Source organism: Drosophila novamexicana, unplaced genomic scaffold, assembly GCF_003285875.2.
Source record: "Drosophila novamexicana strain 15010-1031.04,08,12 unplaced genomic scaffold, DnovRS2.1 tig00000462-arrow-pilon, whole genome shotgun sequence".
In the NCBI taxonomy this organism is placed as follows: Eukaryota; Metazoa; Arthropoda; class Insecta; order Diptera; family Drosophilidae; genus Drosophila; species Drosophila novamexicana.
Genome location: NW_020824806.1, coordinates 3,172,647 through 3,195,696, shown reverse-complemented (window position 1 = coordinate 3,195,696; position 23,050 = coordinate 3,172,647). Strand labels below are relative to the sequence as shown.

Below are 23,050 nucleotides of genomic sequence, written 5' to 3'. Positions count from 1 at the left end.
TTGTTTTTGTTTTTTTGCTGCGGCTATCTGCGTGCCCGTACAGCATTGTGTCCGAAGCCATCGATGTGGCTCTCAGTGTCTTGGCCGGGTGTCTGCATTACAACATCATTAGAATTTGATTTGCATTTCCTTGGACGCGGCGTCGCAGCCATGGCTAACATGGCATTAAAGCCCATTTAGCTGTCGTGTGGCAATTATTGATCAACAAGGTGCCACAATCGGCCAGCCAATGGGCCCGTTGCCGTTGCCTGCTGCTGGTGGTCAAGAGCGGCTGGCAACCGCACAGATTTGCATACAACAACAACAACAAAGCACTACTAATGCTTTAGCAGGAAGTGCTCGATTGCCAGATGCCCTGTTCGTTTCATACTCGAACTTTCTTCTTCGGCTAAGCCTAGACACAAACTATGTCGTATGCGTTCTTGAATAACTTGGTTGTTAATTGTCCGATCTCTATGAAACTTTCAGGGCATAAGCAGGATGTCCAAATATGTTCATGTACCTGAGCCCAAGGTTCTATGTATATTCGAAAGTGATTTTTTATGACGAGTTTTCAAAAAGTGTAGCAGTTGTCCAAAAAGTAAAATAATCTCTGTATATACTAAACGAAAAGTTACATACCAAAGTTACATAAGCGAATATAGATTTGCATCGATTGGCGGATCTACGTACCAAAGTTCAAATCTCTAGCTCCTGTAGTCTCTTAGATTGACAGATGGATCCATTTGGCTATTCGCTGTCCAGGAAAGCCTCGTGCTGCCTGCAGCAAAACCAAGATACCCCAATTGACTGGGTGCTGGGTATACAAAAAAAAAAAAATGAAAAGCTGCCCAGCATGAAACGCCTTTAGTTAGGATTTTTTCTTTTGCTTTTTTAACGGTTGCCAGATCGCGCAATTTTATGCTTAATGTTGCCTTGCAACCGGCTCTGACTGCATTGGCATCTGCTTCGCAGTTAGTTGGCCATTATCCCAACATATTGTCGTCGTTTTTGCCACGACAGCAATTGTTGACTGACGCGCCGCTGACGTTTAGCTGCCACTGTGCGATGCCGTTACACGCAGCCCTTGCAACTGCAACTCCCGTGCCGCCTGCCAACTGCCAACTGCCAACTGCCACCTGCGGCCACAGAAGCAGCCAGAGCCTGGCCAGCGCTTAAATATTTATGTCTTGTGTACTTAAGTTAATCGCAGCCAAATGATGAGCTGCCAACCGGACAGCCGTAGAGCTGGCGACTACCGTTTTGCCAGCATTCAAATCATTTCGCCTTTTGGCCATTTATTTATTAATGTGTCATTTGGCATTTGTTGTGCATTATTGAGTCGTTAAAATTCCATTTGGCGACAAAATAATTTAATTATTTAAGTGTTTTTGCCAAGTTCTTGATGTTGTTCCTCGTGGTTTTGTCTAGCTGAATGCAAATTTAACAAATTACCTAAAATGGTGACCCAAAATGTACGACAGACACATTTGCGACAACCGACAAAGAACAAATGAAGCAACAACAACAACAACAACAACCGCGACAACCAACAACAACAACGAGGAACAACGGCGACAACAAACAACAAGCAGCGATAACAATAACAATGCCAATGTTAAGGACCCATAAATATGGCTTTAAAATCGCATGTTGCGGCCGTTGTTGTTGTTGTTGTTGTTGCTGCTGCTGCGGTTGTCATAATACTCTCACTGAGTGTTGTTCAGCTTTGTTCATTGGGTTTGCCCAACATATAAATATGAATTAAACAAATATAGCAAAGTTTGTAATATCTGCTCAATTTGAACCAGTAACCACATCCTTGTTAGTTCAACGCTTTGACCACAATTTAGCCCCGCCTTGAGCTTAAATTCATGCTGGACTCAAGAGAAATCTTCTGTAAATATGTCTGCCTTCTCGCCCTCAACGTTAAGGCCAATCAGTCAGTCAGCATATAGATATAGATATTTATAGATAGATATAGATATAGATATTTTTGCCTCCATGGACATATACTATGTGGATGTATATTATATGCAATTGCTGCTAAGTTTGAACCAGCAACCGCTCGCTTGTTGGTTCGACGCTCAGATGATGCTTTTCATTATAATACACACTATCTTTTACGCTCACTTCGAGCTCAATTTCACGTTGGACTCAAAAAGAAACTGCTGCGAGGATATGAACTTCTTAGCCTTAAGCTTTTAGGGCAATCAGTTGGACAGTCATAAAATACTATATAATATTCTATATATATATATATGCGTAAGTGTATTCAGTGTGCGCATTGTCTGCAACTATTTAAAGCAATTGCAGCTGTTGCTGTTGTTGCTGCTGTTGCTCTTGTTGCTGCTGTTGCTGTTGTTGTTGTCGTCGGCGTTTGTTTGTTTGCTTGGCGTGTGGCATCGTTGTTGCATTTCATTAATTTACGGTTATTGACAAAAATTGTTAAGGCAAGCGGCCGAACTGTGTTGGCTTTGGCCATTTTTGGGCAGACCATTTGCAGATTAGGAGCCAATTTGGTGTGAAGTGCTTTTTGGCCGGCAGTCCGGCTAACGGCAGCTGGCAGTGCATCAATCAATTGCGGCAGGAGCAGAAAGTTGAGGACAAAATTGACCTTGCAATAAGGAAGCGACATTCGTCACTGTCCAGCGGCAGCGGCAGCTAGAGGAGAGGCAGCAACAGTAGAGGCAGTAGCATCAACTGCAGCAGCACCAAAGGAAGCAGCAACAGCAGCAGCAGAGGTTACATCAGCAACAGAGGAAACATCAGCAGCAGCAGCAGCAGCAGCAATAGCAGCAGCTGCAGAGGAAGCAGCAGCAACAGAGGGAGCATCAGCAGCAGCGGCAGCAGCAGCAGCAAAAGCGGCAACGGCAGCAGCAAAGGTAGCAGCAACAGCAGCATCAACAGCGGCAACAGCAGCAGCAACAGAAGCAGCAGCAGAGGTTTCAGCAGCAGCAAAGGTAGCAGCAACAACATCAGCAACAGCGGCAACATCAACAGCAACACCAGCAGAGGTTGCAGCAGCAGCAGCAATAACAGAGGTTACAGCAGCAGCAAAGGCAGCAGCAGCAAAGGCAGCAACAACAACAACAGCAGCAACAGCAACATCTACAGCAGCAACAGTTGCTGTTGAGCTAAACATTTTCGTGTGAACTCTCCTTATTTATGTGGGCAATTAGTCTGCGCGGCGCGGGGAGCAGCGTGCGGCAACTAATGAGCGTTAGATGTGGGGGGTGGGGCAAGTACAAGTATTTTTTTAATTTATTTATTTTTAATATGTTGCCCCATTGTATATATATGTGTGTGTGTGTGTGTGTGCTGCAGGCTGTCTGCCCTCTCGCCTCGCTGGCCAATTGCAATTTTACAACTCAATAAATTGGCAACAGTTTCTATCAGCAATCAATGCGTGTGTGTATATATATATGTGTGTGTGTGTGTGTGTGTGTGTTTGGTGTGTGCGCAATTATTGTTCTAACGGCATTCGAGCAATTTAGTGCCGCCTTTTTGGGTGGGCAGTGCGATGACCGCAGCCGATGTTGCTGCTGTTGTTGTTGCTGCTGTTGTTGTTGCTGCTGTTGCCGCTGCTGTTGTTGCTGCTGCTGGCCACATTGTCTGCTGGCTGCAACTTCAATTTGACTGTGTCTGCGTGCGCCCGCGGCTCCAGCCAGATGTTGGCCACGATTTTTGGTCTGCTGCGTCTGGCGACGGCCACACACAGAACATCATCAACATAAATTTTTTCTTTTAGTGCGTTCTGAGCTCCCTCCACTCTGCGCCCCTTGCCCCTCGGGTGTGGGTAATCGCGCTGTTTTTGGGTGTTGAAACTCATAAAGCCAAGCGCCGTTTTTGGCCATAAAATTGACAGCTTATCGTTCGAGGAAATTGAAAAACGGCTGTGTTCCAAACATGCTTATCCCGATCGGCCCGATTATCGATAAACTAGCTATAGTTATGATCGATTAAATCAATCGATTCGCTAATCAGCCTAACGCCAAAGCAGATAATACAGGCTAACTAACTAAAGTGCGGCCCATATAGAATACATAAGAGCTTTAACTAAAAAAAGTTATACTTTTAGAAAGCATCAAAAATAGGCAAGAAAGAAAAGATATCAACCAAATTGGTTAGGCTTTTGTTCTCTTCGGTTTTATAATGGATTATAAACGAAAAATGGGTTACTCGTAGTTCTCAATAATAAATTTGTTGGCCATTCGCCTAGCTTGAACTCGAAGGTTTTGGCATTTAAGTTAGGATTGCAATTCTCTTACAATTTGTATACCCTTGTAGAGTATATTATGCTTTTGCCGTGAAATATGTAACGCGCAGAAGAAGACATCTTCGAGCCTACAAAAGTATATAGATTCTAGATGGCCCCTGGATCCATTTGGCATCTAAGTCTGCCTAAATTATTCTTAGTCTCAAATATCCTATATAGACATAGGTCAACATTTCCCAACCCCATAACTCGGTCAAATCTTCTCAGATTTTTATAAGAATTGGCTTTTTGTTCATGGCTTGGGATCTGGATCCAACTGGCAACATTATTCTTGTTTTTAAGTTTTATCCGTTTGGTTTTCAACTTAATTATTAATTTCTACATAAGAGCTTGATAGATACGTGTTTCAGCGATTTTGGGTTTCCGTTCGGTTTCGAACTTTAAGAATCTTTGAATAAATTTACTTTATGCGTATCACGGGCAAGGCCGGGTTTCATATATGCATTCAATTAAAGCAAACATTAAAGCTTCATTTGCTCATAATTTGATATCAGCATTAAATTAAAGCCAACATTAAAGCTAGTCCATAAAAATGTGCTATAAATGAGCAGCCAAAAAAAAGTTCTAGACGTAATCTTCTTTAATTGAAAAATTATGCAGTTTTTTTTGTCTTCTGTTTTTCTTGTGTTTTTGTTTTGTTTTGTTTTCGTGCCCATTTTCAGGCCACAATAAAAAGCCACAAAAATATATAGGCCAGGCTTATAAATATTTGTTGGCCATTTCTTGTGCTGTTTGCTTTGGCTGCGGCTTTGGCTTTGGCTAATTTGTTGAGCGCTCAACAACAAAATTTTAATGAATTTTTTTAACAAATTTAATATGCAAACGGCAGCAGCAACAGCAGCAACAACAACAACAACAACTTGGCTGGCAGTTAAAAGCAGCTTTAAATGTTCTGCAGCTCGTCAAAGTACCGTTGGCTGTGCGTTATGGTTTGTTGACTGCCGGCGACAACTTCCGACGCACCAACAACAACAACAACAACCGACAACAACAACAACCACAACAACAACAACTAGCAACAACAACCACATGCAACAACTGGACATCGTTGCGGGTGGCTTGGGTTGCTGCCACAAGGTGGCTGCCACCAGCTGCTGCGTGGGCGACGCACAAGTGGGCGTGGCTGATTTGAAAATTGTTTGTTATAGCTCTGCTGCTGCTGCTTCTTCTTCTGCAACACTTTGCGCTTCCGCGTGGGCGCACAAAAAATGGTTTTACATTCGGTCTGTTAATTAAATTTTTCACACTTTGGCCAACTCTTTAATGACAGCTATGATGCACAGCGGGGGGAAGGTGGAAGAGGGTGGGAGGGGGGGTTTCAAGTTGAACACCTGCTAATAACCCGAATTGGCGACTGCAGTCAAAAGTCATCAGGCACACTAAATGAGTCAATAAAACCTGCATAAAAGTAGCCAAAAAAGATGTAAACAAAGCCAAAGCAAAGGTAAAATCAGATATAAGGAAAGGCAACACGCCGAAGAGCAAATACACTAAAAGACTTGTGAATTGCAGTTGCTTTTAACCAAAAGGTTTGTCTTATCAAGTTAGCTTGAGAGACAAACTAATTTTGCCTACTATTTTTCGATCTATAGAAAGATGCAGCTATATGATAAAGTAGGCCGATGGGATAAAATTCTGTTTATATCTTAAGAGCATTTACTTGTGGTGAAAATATTTAGAACTATCGTCCGATTCGGAATGAGAATATACTATGTATATATATATATGTTTGGATTGGACGACTTCATCAATAAGAATATATATATATGTGGATCGGACGACTATATCATATAGATATTTCTATCTATATATATAGTATAATATCACAGATATCTTCTTCTATGCCTTACACATTTCCTGACTTAATAATAATACCCTCAATAACAGTAAAGTGCAACACCTGCTGTTTGCATAAGTCCACATAAAAAACTTGGCCTGAACCTTTTCCCTCCTACCCCCAAATAACTCTCCGAGCCGCTCCTTTGTTTAGTTATTCGCATTTTCATTAATTGGAATTTCTTTGGTTTTTGACTCCTGTGGAGCAGCTAGGCCAACAACAACAACAACAACAACAACAATCATAACAACAACAAGAGCAACAACCGCAAGTAGCCTGAACACCGGTAGCCCCCCCACCCGGGTTTTATGGGTTGGGTCTTTCGGTTTTTGTCTTTTGTCGCGCCTGAATGCGGCTCGATAAAGCAGACAATGGACAAATGTATTAATAAAGTTATGAAATTCACAATTGTGCGCAGCAGGCCGTGCAGGCGAGGGGGGCGTGCGGCGTGGGGCGTGTGTTATAAAACAAACGCTATGCTTTAATAGCTGCTAATGATTAGGACATTTAAATGGTGTTTAATTGAAATGTACAGCTCAGTTTTACAGTTAAATAAACTCTATATAATATAATAATAGTTAGAATATACAGAAACTGATAAGAAAAAGGAGAAATGATATGTATATATCTTTGGGAATTTGAGTATCTGGTCATTAAATCTTACTTTGCAGAAGCAGAGTTTCTAATGTCTCCAAAGTCAGATTTCTATTAGCTTAAAAACTGAGATCTAGCTATATTACTCCATTGTTTTCTTTATAGATCTCCATCTTAAAACCCAATGTCATCAGGTCGAAGAAAAACCTACAAGACTCACGAAGTAAGTATATAAATTTATCTATTTTTCATTATTCTACTTATTAGTGATACGCCCTTCCATAAATTGTCAATAACCTAACCTAACCTAAAAAAGGTTATTTCTTTGATATTTTGTTTTTCTTTAGCAAAAGCAGTCCAGGCTTTAAATATTTCTCTACACGGTTAGCGAATTATCCAAAAACTAAAATTCATTATTCAATAATTTAGTACGACATTAGGCTATTTTGATAATTACCAATATTACCTAATGGCCAATGCTGCCAATTCAATTAGGTTATAACACTTGGCGAAATGCGCGTTAAGTGTTATAATTAACGCTACATTCAATGAAAAATGATCTCATTGCGGTTGATTGCATTGCAATTGAATTTATTGTTGAAGTAAAAGTAAAAATTTGACTCAATTTGCGGCAACACTTGAAACTGTTTATTTATTTATTTGCCTATTTATCAAACGCGCCATGGCAACCACCCACAAATTGGGGACCACAGAGAGCCCAAACCTGAGCTGAGCTGAGCTGGCACGCCCGCCCAACCGCCTTGTTAAGCGGCCAGCGAGCGACTGTTTAACAGCTGTTTGGCCGTATAACAGACGTATAACAGAGGCGCGCGCGAGTGCAAAAAGTAAACAACAAACACAAACCGGCTGTTGTTGTTGTTGCTGCCGACAGTTGCAATTTTCTACTTCCGTTTAAGAGAGCGCGAGAGCGCTGTGCAAAGAGAGCGGCCAGCTAATTACTGTTGCTTTGCTGCATTTTCTACTACTATTATGCGCGCGGCTACTACTATTTGAACAGCTGCCACTGCTGCTACATATTTTCGGCAAGCGGAAGCACCAAAGAGAAGGAGAGTGCGAGAGAGAGAGAGTGTGTGTGTGAGAATGAGAGAGAGACGAAACGAGTTGGAAACGACTCGGTCGACTTTGGCTTCGGGCCGACGAGCAAAAAAGAAGAAAAAAAAAAATTAAACCAGTTAACTGCTTTGGCTTTTGGCGTTGGCGTTGGCAGCAGCGGCAGCAGCTCGAACTCTTGGCGAGCTTGGTTTCAGTTGAGCTTTGCCAGCCAAAACGACAACAACGACCGAGCACGACGCTGCGTTGGGTGCAACTCGAGTTTAGCTCTCAGACACATTCGACGAGTTCGCGTCGCGTTCAACACAAACAAAACAAAAATACAAAACAAAACAAAACAAATACAAATACAACAAAACAAACAACAAATTCAAGACAAACATAAATAGCAAACGGTAAATTTAGTTGCAAAAAAAAACAAAAAAAAAACTAGCTAATTAAGCAGCAAAAGCGCAGCCCAAAGTCCCCCCAATCCCCCGCTGCAGAAACCAGTTTTAGCAATTAAAAGAAAAAAGAATATTTTTGTGCATATAGCTGCACATACATATATATGTATATATATATTTATGTACATTGCATTAAACTTAAACAAAAGGGCAGCTCGTGCTTGACAAAAACAAAACTGCAAGTGTGCAAGTATTTCAGTGTGTGTGTGTGTGTGTGTGTGTGTGTGTGCGCTGGCTGCCTTCTAAACAGCCTTGAAAGCTGCCTCGCATCAGCCTCTGCTGCACTGTCAACCGAATAGCAGCAGCAGCAGCAGAAGCAACAACAAAGCGTTCCACAAGTCACAACAAAAGCAGCGGCGTCGGTGGTGGCAGCACTGGCCGTGGCAGCACTGGCTAAAGATGCTAGGAAGACGCGCAGCTGACTTTATGACGTCGCCAGTTTGGCGTGTTAACCTGGCCAAGCAGCAGCAGCAGCTACCTGGCTAGACATGAAACCTGGTGCTGTGTCTATCTGTTGCTGCTTGCCTTGCAATTGCAGCGCGCACACACATACACACACACACACACACACGTGTGTGTTTAGGGCGCAAGCAACAAAAACAATAAATAAAACGCTTTTATTTTTGTTCTTTTTTTGTTTTTTTGTTTTGTTTTTGATGAGTTTTTCATAAATTCTGCAAATAACAAAACTAAAAGCAAAGAAAATAGCCAAAAGGCGCGCAAAATTTCTACAGGCGCACGTACGTGTGTGTGTGTGTGTGTGTGTGTAGTAAACCGGTTGCAGTTGTGTTTTTTTTTTAAGCTTTTTTTGTTGCGCTTGGCTGTGGCGAAAATAAATAAAAGCGATTAACTTGAGACAGTTTTAGTAGCCAAAAAAAAAAAAAAGAAGAAAAGCAAGCCAAATGCAGTTGCTGGGCCGGCCAGCTTTTTATAGCCAGTTTTTTTGGCTCGAGTTTTGCATATTCGCAGCATAAATCTGCAGCGCATAAAGTCCTAGGCCTTATATATGCTATACCTGCACCATATATATGCACGCTATATATGCCAGATTCCACTGAATAGTCGCTGCTGCTGCTTCTTCTTCTTGTTTTGTTGGCATTTTATGCAAATGAATATTGCTTTTTGGCATTTGTTTGGCTATTTTTTTGCAGCCAAATTTTCACACTACAACAACAAGAATAATATTAACTTTAGCTCAAAAGTTTACAGGAAAAGTTTCGTTTTTCATAATTTTACTTTTTTGCTGTGCCTGTGTGACTGTGTGTGTGCGTGTGTGTGCGTGTGTGTGCTTGTGTGTGTTTTACTATTGTGTTCATATATTTTTTTTTATAGCTAAATATATATAGTTTTGATTTGAAATTATTATTTGGTGTCATTTGATTTGTGGCCGCGTTTCTAACGCCCTTTTTTGCATTATTGATTGTTATTTATGGCCAAAAGGCAAAGCCGCAAGAAGCTTTAGCCAAAGTTAGCAGGAGCTGCCACTTCTACAACAAAAAATATAAAAAGCAACGAAAATCGAAATCAAATTCCAAATCAAAATCAAATTTCAAGAGAACGAGACATTGGACAGTTGTCTGCCGAAGCAATCGGATTTTGATTAATCACAGGTGAGTTTGTTAATGTGTGCGACATTTTGGGGCAAGTAGCTTGGCTGGAAGGGCGAGCGGTTCGTGAGTGGCCGAAAGAGGGGGGGGGGGGGGGGGGGGGGGAGGGCGTGGGGCGTGGGTCATCTTAAGTCAGCAAATACAAATGCTGCCAATTTGCAGCGTTTGTTCAGCTCGATTGTAATTGCATTTGGGCCAACTGCGATTCAAGTGTTAATTGGCAGCAAGAGTTAAAAGACTTAGCCATGCTATGGAGGGGGTCGAGAGTGATAGAGGTAGTAAGAGATGTTCCATTTAACTAGATAAAGGATAGGAAGTCGAGGGGGGGGGGGGGGACTCTATTATATGAAGTCGCAGCAAACGGAGAACTTGCCCGCTGAAGGGAAGAGAAAGAATTTTATTCTCAAGACAATTGATAAAATATCTTGTTTAAGGAAACTAGCAATAAAATGTTATTATTAAATTTAAATGTTATATATTTTAACTACGCATATTTCTAGTTTAAATGTTGTATCGTTAAATATTGAAAATGGCTTTGTTTCAAAATTCGAGCTATTTTTGGAACTGTATTTAACATTTATTGAAATTCTATTCAAATTCTGGACAATTGAATTGAATTGTTGATTTGCTGTTTGTGTTTGAGATTTTTCTAGTTCAATGAATTGAAAGTCTATTTATTCGCAATTTAAATAATTTATTGCCAATTAATGCAAAGCATTTGCAGAAAAAATCAACAGTTTGAACAGATTTAATACCCTTAAATATACCCTTTAATATCCCCTAGACGATTCTGAGAATAGTCACGCTCCTTCTATGCATTCTATGCACATTTCATGACAATTTTTATACCCTGAACCCATAAAAATGGGTATAAGGGTATATTGTATTTGTGCGAAAGCCAAATGTATGTAACAGGCAGAAGGAAGCATCTCCGACCCCATAAAGTATATATATTCTTGATCAGTCGATCTAGCCATGTCCGTCTGTCTGTCCGTCCGTCCGTCCGTATGTATGAACGCAAGGATCTCAGAACCTATAAGAGCTAGAGACTTGAAATTTTAGATGTAGATGCTCCTAGTTCCCGCGCAGATCGAGTTTGCTTCCGATAATCGATAACTTACTCCGTTTCCAAGCAATTTATTGGGCAATTTTGGTAAATAATAAGAGCTAGAGTCCCCAAACTTGACATATAGCTTCTATAATAGAATATATATATATGCATTTGATGTTGGAAGAAGAGGGTTCAGGGTATCCCCTAGTCGGGAGCTACCGACTAGAACCTCTTACTTGTTTTATTTTTATATACATTCAGGATTTACGAAAGTAATGTCGAGAAGAAGTTAACTAATCCTAATGATAGAGGCTCCAAATCCATAGAAAATATCGTTTGCCTCAAAAGTATTTCAATACTGTAGCACAGTGCAACTTCTATATGGATAATTATAGTTCTCCGATTGATATAGTTTCTTTTATATGCAGCAAATTGAGCTCCGCTTTGAATAAGTTAAGTCTTTGTCATTGTAAGCATATCTCTTAATAGCTCAACTGTTAATGCATTAATTATACAAATGGCAAATTGCGCTCATTACGACAATTGTTTGGCACTTTGGGCATGCCAAAAATGTAACAATTAACACACACACACACAAGCACACACACGCGCACAAATTAGTTGATTTAAATTGTTTAGCTTCGACTAAGCCCAATCAAAAGCCAAACATTTGAATTATGCAGCAACAATACGCATACGCACCGTGCGCCCGTGCGCCTGGCAGACACGGACAAAAGCTACTTGCTGCCGCACACGAGACACAGATTCACAGATTTTCATCAAATTTTCCACACCGAAACTAACTAACGGTACGTGCTTGAATTTATTAAAATGCAGCACGAAAATGTTGTGCGAAAAAGGGAAATCAATTAAAACAACTTTTGACTCTGCTTTTGGCCCAACGCAACCATTTTATCTGCATATCAGTAGTTATTGCTTACGTTTATGTTTATGTTTATGGTGTCCCTCCCTCCCCCCCCCCGCCCCCTTGCTCCACAACACAGACACACACACACACACAGCCGTCGCCAAATCTGCATAACAATAGCCCGAAAGCTGCTTAAATGCTGCCATTTCGAAGGCAACAACATTTTAATTAAATATCTTTTGCTGGGCTGCGTTTCAGATTTTGGTTTTGAATATTTGCACGTGTGCGCCAAGCCAAGCCACCCACCCACCGCCCCCCACCCGCTGCCACGCCCACGCACTCGCCCAGACAGCCGGCGGCAATAAATGTTAACAAGCATTCAAAGAAATTTGCATAAAATGTGCGCGTCTCACATTCTTTTTTTTTGGGCTTTTGGAAATACAAAACGCAAAACGACTCAATTTTTGCATTGTGCGCGTGTGTGTGTGTGTGTGTGTGTGTGTGTTTGGCAATTAAATGGACAGCGAATTAATCACAAAATGCACACAAATTTACTGTCGATGCAAATGGAATTGCATGCGGAAAATATTTTCACAAAATTATGCATATTTTCATTTGGAATTTATGTTAATTGAAAATTTGTACAAAAATTACATTCCGTTTTATAAATTGATTATGAATATGTATTGATAGTTGTTTTATTGGCCCGGCCAAGCGCTCAAATATTTCAGTTATTTTATTGTTTTATTGCCGAGATTTGGCAAATTAAGCAAATTTTGCAGCATTTCACACGGCATTCGTGTTATTGCCAATGGGAAATGTGCGCACATAAATAATACTAATATGTATATTAGTTTACATGTGTGTGTGTGTAAATGTAGATGTTTTGATTGGCCCTCTCTCTCTCTTTCCTTCTGAATCTCTCTCTCGTCCTCTCTATCTGTCTCCTGCTCTCACTCTTACTGCAAGGTTTTTGTTTGGCTTTCTCACTCCCACTTTCTCTCCCCCTCCTTGTCTGTCCCTCTCTCGCTCTTCCTATCTCTCCCTCTCCCTCTCCCTCTCTCTCTCTCTCTCTCTCTCTCTCTCTCTCTCTCTCTCTCTCTCTCTCTCTGGCTCCCTCTCTCTCTTTCTGACCCACTATCTCGTCTCTCTATATGCCTCTTACTGTCACTCTTACTTGGCTTTCCCTTCCTCTTTTTGTACCTCTGTCACTCTTTCCTTTTCACTCTCTCTCTCTTTCTCTTTTTTTTCATTCCCTCTATCCCCACTAGTTTGCCCTATCTTACTCCCTCTCACTGCAAGTGTCTAGCCTCTCACTCGTGCTTATACCGTCTCACACTATCTTCTCCTTCCAAACATCGCCTTTCTATGCGCTTCACAATAGTTAGTAGAAAAGAGTTAATTTCTTGTTAGCTGCGAATCTAGGCATCTTTTGCATATAATTTTTAACACATTTACCAACACTTTCCTTTTATAAACCACTTGCAGTCCCCTGCGGATCAACACCCACTTCGTGGGCCATTAAAATGTCCCCTGTTGAGTCCCCACAGAAATTTGAGCTTAATTGCATGAAAAGCTTATTCAACAATTGGCCGTCATGCAGCGAATTTTCCAATTGAATGCCCCTCAATTGAATTAATAGTGCGCCAATAAAGGCGCTCGTGGGCGTGGCATTACATTGCATTATGGCTTCTGAACTGAAGTATCTTTTAATATTCCTTTTTATTTGTGCCTGTTAATTAATTTTGCATAAATTTTAAATGCATTTTCAATGGACATAAATCAACAAACATTTGCATTCAACGCTTGTTCGTTTTTATTTATTTTTTTTTTTTCATTTGGATTTCGTTTTGGGGCTTCGTTTAATATTTCAATTGCAAACTTACAAAAATGTTCATAAATCATGTGTGTGATTGTTGGGTTAATTAAAAAATGCGGCAACAGTCGCCGCTGGAAAATTGCGTATATCACAAATTGAAGTTTTGTGTGCCGAGTGTTAAATTGAAGTTAATTTTTAATTATGGTCGCAGAACGTGCACGTTAAATTGCCTTTTAAAATTCAATTTACATTTCGGCTTCGCTCTTGGCCCAGGCCCATCATTAATTTATGCGGCGAGGTGCGAGACGAGAATTTGTCCAAGAACTTAGGCTAAGTACTTGGCAAAGAAACTAAAACAAAGCATTTTCTTCGTCGTGAGTTGTAAAATGTTTAAAATGTGAACTTAGATGGCTTTGCTAGCATGGCTTTTGTTTGATTGAATGAATTTATTAAAGCTCTCTTAAAGCTTTAAATTATCCAAAATTCATAGAAACGTTCTGCAAGCACATAAAAGCTTTTCTTTGAATAACTTTCTTGCGAAGAGCAAAGAGCTTTGTAAGCACTTGAAAGCTTATGCTTGGATAAAGGAAGGTATTAAAGTTCTCTTAAAGCTTAAATCTTGGCAGCCGCAGTGCAGGCGATAACAAAGCTTTCTTCGCTTATCGACTGGTTAAAAGCTTAAACAAATTGATCTTAATTGAATTACATTTTTAATTACTTGAAATAATTTTAAAGCTTTAATTTTCTATTGAGTGTTTTGCACATATTAGCTTATGCGCAATTGCTTGAGCAGCTCTCGCACTTGCACAATTTGATTGGGCCCCCAAAAAAAAAGCGTAACCAGAACTTATGGCTTATGGTTTATGGTATCTGGTATCTGGCTGTGGCGCGGCCTCAACAATTACGCGCATGTGCGTACGATTTTGTTAACGTCGGGCACTTGGCTCTTGGGGGCTTGGGGATTCGTTGGCTTGGAGCTTGGAGCTGGGGGTCTCTCAACAGGAAGCTGCGTCGCTTGGCATTTAAAAACGTATTAATTTTGACGCGCCAGTTTTCGAGTCTGTTGTTGTCTGCCTGATGATGGTATCTATAGCTGTGCTCCCCCCTGCCCCTCCATTCCTCGACTTACAGACGAGAGTGATATAAATGCGAATAAGTTACGTCAATTTTCTGTTCGCTGTTGGCTTTTGGGATACATTTTTTTTTTGTTTTTGGTCGAAAAGGTCTACAACCTTGGCGCTGCCAGCAGCTTGGACCATATCAAGTGGCTGAGCTGCTGCTGCTGCTGCTTTGACTTGCTTTGCTTTGATTATTGCCATTAATTAAGTCGATGCTGTAAACCGATTTGAGTCCGAGAACAGATGACAAATGATGTGAACAAAGCTAGAAGCTGTTGCAGCCAGGCCAAACAGATGCGTGTAAATATTAGCATAAATATTACATAAGCCACGACGCTTGGCTAATGAGCAGGTGTGGGGGTCAGCTTTGCGGTGGGGTGTCTTCTGATATGACAAGTAGCCGGCGGGCCCGGAGCCAATATGAAGCCAATGACCCAAACGCAACAGTTAAAATAAACGAGCAATTATTAATGCGAACTCAACTCGAGCTGTGTCTTTGTTAGAACCAGGTACACGGGCTGACTTATAAAACATTTCATTACACGATACAATTGAGTGAACGCCTTGAACTTCCGCTTAAAGAAGTTCAAAAAGACAGCCAGACGGACGGACGGACACAGCCAAGTAGAATGACAGTCAAGAAACGAAGACGAAGTCATTTTTGTGCTGAGTTGCGGCTACGTGTGTGTGTGTGTGTGTGTGTATCTGTGTGTCTGCCGTGTGTGTGTGCAAAGTTGAAGGCATGTTTCACACTTCAGAGCCTATCGGCGGCCGCAAAAAGCCAAACAAATTGTAAAGTCATAGCCAAGACGAGCCAAAGCCACAGTCAGAGTCAAGTCCAAGTCCAAGTCCCTGCTGTTGCTTCGGCTTCGAGTGGCTGACTGCAGCCAAAGTAAAACTTAAGCAGTACAAAAAGGCTTTTAATTTTAATTTGCATATGGCAGAACGCGCTCGCAGCGCTGCAACAGATACAGATACAGATACAGATACAAAAGTATTAAGTAAGTATCTGCTAGATACATGCAGCGCAGCAAGTACTTAGAGTGCGACGCGCCGGCCCTTGCAATTTCAAGTGCCAACTTGTGGAAAAAATAGCAACAGGGCAGCGGCAACAACAATGTTGGACTTGCCCATGGCCCATGGCCTGGCAAAAATGCAAGTTAAATTTAATTTATTTCTGCTGCGATTGCTGCGCTTGTCTGCCCCGCTTCCGCTCCTTCTCCCACTCTCCCTCTCTCTCTCTCTCTCTCTCGCGCGGCCTCTCTTTCGCTGTGTGTGAAAAATGGTTAAAGGAGTTGGCCAACTCCAACTCCAAGTCCAAGTCCAAGTCTCACTCTCTTCTTAAGTGGGGTTTAACTCTAATGACCGCGTGTGAAAATGAAAATGGAAATGCCACAAAGACGTCGTCGTCGCCGTCGTCGTCGGCGGCAACGTTGCGCTCTGCTGAGCGCGACTTGGACTTTAGCTACACGGCTTTAAGTTGAACATTACAAGACACGACTCTGCCAATGTGTGTTGGGGGCGCAACGCACTTGCTGTGCCTCTTGGGTTGGGGGCATGCAACATGTGAACTTGTGAAAAATCGAAATTCCAATTCGAGCTGCAGCCGCAGCCGCAGCAGCAGCAGCAACTGGCAACTGCCAGAACCTGGGCAGCTGGGCAAAATGATTTACGCTCAAATAACATGTTGCATGCGGCAAGCCGAGCAATGTGTCTTTGTTGCAACTCACAGGCAGACGCTCATCATATTTGCCTGGCCTCATGTTAATGAATTTCTCAGGGCCTCACATCCACTGTGGGAGCCACAGAATATATATATATATAGACACATATATATCTGCTATATATTCAAGGCTTTTGGGAAATTGGTAAATGGCAAAACCAAATCACGAATTCAGGTCAGCTTAGAACGTTGCCAACTTCTGTACAAATTATATTCAATTATGGAGCTGCTTTATCAAGATTTCAGCAGCTCAATTACGTGTATGCCTGACAACCTACCTTAAGTGCCGGGCAGCTGGTCTCGCAAGGGGGGGGGGGGGGGGGGGGGGGGGGGTCAGGTGGGCTCCATTATTGGGCCAACAGAAATTCTAACAAATTGAAAGCAGTCAACGCTCGCCTGGAAAGCTGCTGCTGCACAGATCAGACATCATTTTCATAATTACATAATCATCAATATATAGCAGGGAAAACAAAGATATCGAAAGGGCCAAAGCAAAGCAAAAACAATTGATGACAATAATGTTGAAAAGAAAACGAATTAAGAAATAAAAAAAAAATTCGAAACGGGCCAACGAGCGCCTACAAGGCATAGCTGACGCGCGAATACACTTGTTCTGCTCCATTTGCAAGGAAAGTTGGCAATGTTCGACTAGGGGATACTCTCTAAGCCTTCTCTAACAACACCAAATGCAGTTCGTTACCTTGGCTGATTTCATATCTTGGATAACTTGTGCTCTAATTTAAACACAATTTGTCACTTTTTTTCTACAAGCTATTTCGACGCTCCTCGAAAATCGTTAACCTTATACATTTTCATGAATAAGTAATTTTGCTTGGCTGTTCGATTCCTAAATTTATCCCTTTCGATACAGCGCGAGAATATTCAAAAACATTTCTCGATTCCCAAAACTTTCTGTTCACCTTTGCTTTTGAGCTGTGTCCAATTCTTAGTAAAATTCAAAATACCCGAATCAAGTGTATTAAAATTACTTGAGCACGTTTTGCCAGCCAAAACTCACAATGAAACTGTCTTCAAATTGTTTTCTATTCGTTTCTGTTTGAACAAAAACAACAATTTTACATAACATTTGTTGCATTTTTTATTTCTTTATTTTTGCTGAAAGCCTATGCCCAATTTGTATGCCGTCTCGGCGGAGTTCATCTGTTTTTATGGCTGGCATGTCGAATTTTCCAAAACCAAATAAAATGAAAACAGTTCAATTTAATTTCTTAGCCAGAGATTGGCAACGGCAGCAAAATGAAGAAAAATCTATTGAAATTATTTCGTAATATTTTTTTGCAATTTGTTAAAAACGTGGCCCGGAAAATGCAATGTAAATTGCAATTGTTGCTATTTTGTTGCTATGCAAATATTGTAATTGCTTAAAGGCTTTGCTGCTGCTCTGACAAGTTGCTTGTTGTTGTTGTTGTTGCTGAAGTTGTTGTTGTTGTTGTTGCAATTGTTTTATTTGCTGCTCATCGCAATTTGATTGCTTGCCCCTACGCGGCGTATGCGCAATTTCTGCAAACGAACGAGAAAAAAAAGGAAACAATATGAAGACAATGTGCATATTATTTACGCTGGGCAACAAGCAAAAAATTAAAATGCCAACATGTTGACCGGTTGACCGGTCACTCGGCTGCCCACGTTCAAAGATAAACATATTTTCATTTGCCGAGTGCGCACGGGCTGCAAAAAAGGCAACAACAAACACGTTGAAACAACAACAACAACTACAAAGTGCGGCTGTCCACCTGCTGCAGCAATGCATTTTGAAAAACTTAAGTAAATAATTTAATTAGCTGCTGGCGCTGCACTCAAAAAATGCTTTAACTCATTTAATTACTCGCATTTTTTTGCTGCATTCAACGTTTCCTAACGATTTTTCATCGACTTTGCGGCAGAGTTGGGCGTGTTCCCTGTAACTAGTGTTGCAAAGCCATTGAAAGCAGCTATTTCTGCTATCGATAACTATCTAGGAAACTTTTATAGTGTTAGCGTGAAAATTCGACAATATTTCGTTTCAATCTTCTGTAAAACATTATTTTGGTAAAGCTATTGCAAATATAAGTACTATGACTATCGATAAGTATCTTTTATAATTCTAGTAGTTGGCTATCGTGTCAAAGATCGATATGTTATCGATCACTTTCACTTCAAATTGTTTCCTTTTCTATTGGTATTTATTATTGGAAAGATCTCAGCTATTTGTACTATCGTTAACTGTGGGTAGGCTAGGGTTCTTTCTTGGGGTTGTTTTAATTTAGGTATATAGGTTATGTTGGAAACTATCAAATGGACCGATATTTCGATAGCTATTGTCCCAGTTCGATAACAAATCGTTTCTACTTCCAAATGTTTCATTTTTATTACTATTATTATTATTTAGATGAAAAACAAAGCATTTAAATAATATATTCCTGCTCTGACAAAATATTTGTTAAGGATTCATATCCTAAACTGAATACCCTTACAATTCTCTAGCTTGAGTGTATAAAGGCTTCGTTTTGCTCTAAATTTCTTGGTTCTTGGCGCGTACTGTTTGCTGCAGCAAAACATTTTTTTGGACCGGTTTGTTTTTGAAATTATTTCTTACACCGGACACGGCCTGCAATTTGGGCCACGCGCCTACAGCAGCAGCCATACACACACACACACGCACACATATGCCCGGTGGGGAGGGTGATGAGGTGGCGGCCCAGACTGGAGGAGCTGGAGATGTGGTGTGAAAAATGGGCAATTGCATTGGCATTGGCAGCAACAGCAGCAGCAGCAGCAATTCGGGCAAAGTGACAAATACCTCGATACACATTGTGACAGGTAAATTCTTTGTTGCGGTTACGAAATCGACACAGCCCATAAAGCCAATAGACAGCCAGACAGCCAGACAGAGAGACAGCTAGACAGAATGTCAGACTTATAGATAGACTGGCAGACACATTGCGCTCAAAATTTTTGGCACATGCCAATGGCAACCGCAGCGGAAAAATGCCAAAATCGAGCGCAGCCAAATGGCAAATGATTTGCCAGCAATTGTTGATGGGGTGACAATGGCATCGTAGAGTAATCGAAGCGGCGCAGGATGTAGGGTGTGGGGTGTTAGGTGTGTGAGTGTGCAAAATGCAGGTATTTGAAGGCAATTGCAGCTCAGAGCTTGCTTTGCATATCGATTTGGTTGCATTGTTGAGAGAACGCAATGCCAGCATCCCAGCTGAGACAGCGCACAGCTCTTATATGGGTTGGACAGGGGTGGCGGGAAGGGGGTACTTGATAGTTGAGGTGTCAAATGCCATAAGGTAAGCTAATCAAGGCACGTGATTGAAATGCTGTTAATGACAGATTGTCTCAAGAAGTGATGCTGCGCCGAGTTGCGCACAGATGTTTGTCAAAGGGCAAAGGCAGCTGGCGAAAACAAGTTTTATAAATGGAAACTCTATAAAGACAGTTTTAAAAGCTTTCTAGAGGAGTTGAAATTGTGGCCACTTCTCGATTTCGTAGCGTATTGCATTAGACTATGGTGAAGCAGTCAAGATTTACCAAAGATTCACCAAGATTCATTCCTTAAAATGTCTACTCTTTGCTAGAATATAGTTATTAAGCATAAGGCCAAAAGTCGTATGCGTATCTTAAAGTTCTTAAGGTTGAAGAGGCTCGATTCATGGCTGTAGCTACTTTAATCCCTTCGACTAATGATCTAATTGCTCAAGAGCTTGTGTTCTGCGGATAATCAAACGTTCGTGATATATTCCTTTGTCAAATTCGGAACTATTCCTAACCATAAATCAACCAAAAGCAACATTCTTCTGAACAAATTATAGCAATTTTTTTGGGCTCAACTTATTTTGTATGCCCAATCAAACTGACTTTTGCCACAGCTCGTTTCAACAGTTTCTGATGGGCTTAGCCTACTCTGAACCGGCCCTGTTTTACAGTAGCCCTTGCCCCCCTCTCCCATCCAACCTTTTGCTGCAGCTTAACTCGTATATACAGACATGCATATGTATTTATATGTAAGCGCTGCCTTTATAAATTGTATCTTTAATTGATTTTTCGTACCTTGGCTGATTGAATTGGACTTAAATACGACAGGCGACGCCAGCTGGCTGCCAGCTAACCGATCTCTGATTATTCCAAGTCCCACATCCCCGCACCCTTCCTTCTCTCTGTCACTCTGTGTCTTTATCTGGCATAATCTTTCTCCAATTTTTTTTTTCTGCCGTACAACTTATCTAACATCGTCGTCAGATCGTGATTGTTGAACAAATGACATTTGACATGTTATGCGGATTTGTATACCCTGCAACTACTGGTTGTGGGTATACTGGTTTGAGCAAACGTATGTAACAGGCAGAAGGTGTCAGAAGCGTTGATCTCGAGACTTATGAGAGTTGGAGGGGTAAAATTTGGGATGTAGCTGCTTTAGGGCTATGCGCAGTGCGAGTTTATTTCAAATTATCGATAACTTGTCTCGTTTCAATGAAATCGATAGAAATCGACACAGATTTCTGCTTTTTGAAGCATATCTCGAAGATTATAAGAGCAAGAGACACCAAATTTTGTAGGCAGGCTTTAACGTAGTCAGCAAACATTCAGAATATTGCCCTTGTTTTATACCCTGCCCCGTTCTGTGAATCTTGGTCTTGCAGTTGGGTTCAGTGCAGCTGCCAGTCGGACATGCTCAACTAGAGCCCTACATTTTTATATTTGGGCTCAAAATTTACCTAATTGTATGATAGGAAATGTTGTTGTTGTTATTGTTGCTGTGCCTAATTCACCTAGGAATGGGGGTTTTCATATGTGCGCAGCTGGAAAACTTTGCTTATCTGGTTGGCTTGGGGAAATATACAAAAAAAAAATAAAAAATAAAAAAAAGCGCTCATAAATTGTTGCGCTGCTGGCTGCAATTGTTTAATTGTTTCGCTTTGCAGTTTGAAAGCATTTTTTATTTTTATTTGTATTTTGTGGCTGATAATCGGTTTAAAAGTGACTCAACTTTTGGCTGGATTTGCATTGTTGCTGCTGAAAATTATTGTCAATTGTGTGGCATAAGCATAAGCCGAATTAATTTTCAACTGTTTGTTTGTTTGTTCGTTGCCGAGTTTTAATTGTGCAATTGTCTCGCTTTAGCATAGTTTTCTGTTTGCTGTTTTGGCCCGAAGTTCAAGTTGGCTTATGCAAGCGCCATTCGCTGCAGTCCACAGCAACAGCACTTGGCCAGCGACCTTAGCCACGCTTTGGGTTTCTCTTTGTGGGCCAACCTATGACATCTGCGGCCAGAGTCAAAAGATTTGCTTTGTTATTGGGGCGCGTTATCGATTTGCCATTATGTATTTAGAGTTGCAGACGTGCGGGTGTGTGTGTGTGTGTGTGTGTGTGTGTGTGTGTGTGTGTGCCTTGCCGCCCCCCCTCCGGCAAACGGCCGATGTCAGTCGTCAGTCAGCAATCGTGATCGATGCGGCCACCAAAAAAAAAATAAGAGAAAAAACGCCGCCGCGGCATATTGTTTCAGTTTTGGGCCGCTTCTTGGAATGCGATCACGTCTTGGCTTTGCCTTTATGGCCGCCGGCTAGAAATTGGCCGCAACTGATTTGCACAACTGTCAACGAATGCAGCTGCAGATTTGTAATACCCTTGCTGAGGGTATGATCGTGTTCCCATTAAATGTGTGACACTTGGCAGAAGACGTATTCGACAGCATGAATCAGCGGAGTCCTAAAAAGTCACGTCTATGCATCGATTCATCTTTCTCTTCAAGATTGTATATGCCTTGCTATAGGCCGAATCGGAACACTATAACATATAGCTGCCATACATCGTACATAAAGTTGAAGAAATTTGAGTACTTGGCATGGACGAGCTCGAGCATGGTTCTTACAAAAGATCTTCAGAGTGTCGGACTACTCCATCATATAGCTCTACATAAAAAGAAATCTCGAGCTAACTTAGCATTTACGGGTTGCAACATGCTTCTTGCAAAAGATCTTCTCGGCAGCGAACTACTAAGTATATCATAAAGCTCAATATGTCGAATCGATTGAGAGTAGTTTTTTTTATGCAAAACTCATCTCGATCAAACTCTGTAGACACGATCTTTTATAAGCGCCTCACTTATCACCAAAATCGAAGCCTTATGAAAGGGTATTTGTTTAGCTTTATAAGCATGACATATATGTCTTAAGGATAACTCTTCTGTTCTACCAGATATCTTGATCAAAGTCTGCAGCTGCGATTTTCTATAATCTTCCCACATATCTGCAAAATCTAAACCCTATTCAGGGTATTTGATATGCGGCATGCCTTTAATAGCCGTTCTTACTTGTTTAGCTAGATAAATATGATTTTTTTTGGGGGCGCCCGTTTGTCGTGGCCCTTTACCAACGGTCAATTGGTTTGCCAGGGGCTTGTAGTATTTCGTGGCCGGGTCGTGCCCATTTCTTGAAAAGGTTCGTCAAATTGCTGGCAGCTCCTGAAGCGAATTTGTTTGTCGTTGTATAAATCGTAGGTGGGTGGTTTGCTAATTTGGTTTTTGCCCACCCCCCCCCCCCCCCCCCCCCCCCCCTCATTTCCTGAGCGTGCAAAGTCATTAACATTTTGCCAGCTGTTTCTATTTGGCAGTAAAAACTTTTAATTTAATTACACACACTAGTGCGACTGCGGA

General features: G+C 41.3%; 1 protein-coding gene across 1 annotated transcript in view; it reads left to right on the top strand.

Moving 5' to 3' along the window:
• The first annotated feature begins 9,706 nt into the window (after positions 1–9,706).
• Positions 9,707–23,050, top strand: part of LOC115760641 (putative cyclin-dependent serine/threonine-protein kinase DDB_G0272797/DDB_G0274007) — a 104,450-nt gene continuing 91,106 nt past the window's right edge. The window contains exon 1 of the mRNA XM_030702100.1: positions 9,707–9,816. The gene's annotated coding sequence lies outside the window, so the exon portion shown is untranslated. The remainder of the gene's footprint in view (positions 9,817–23,050) is intronic.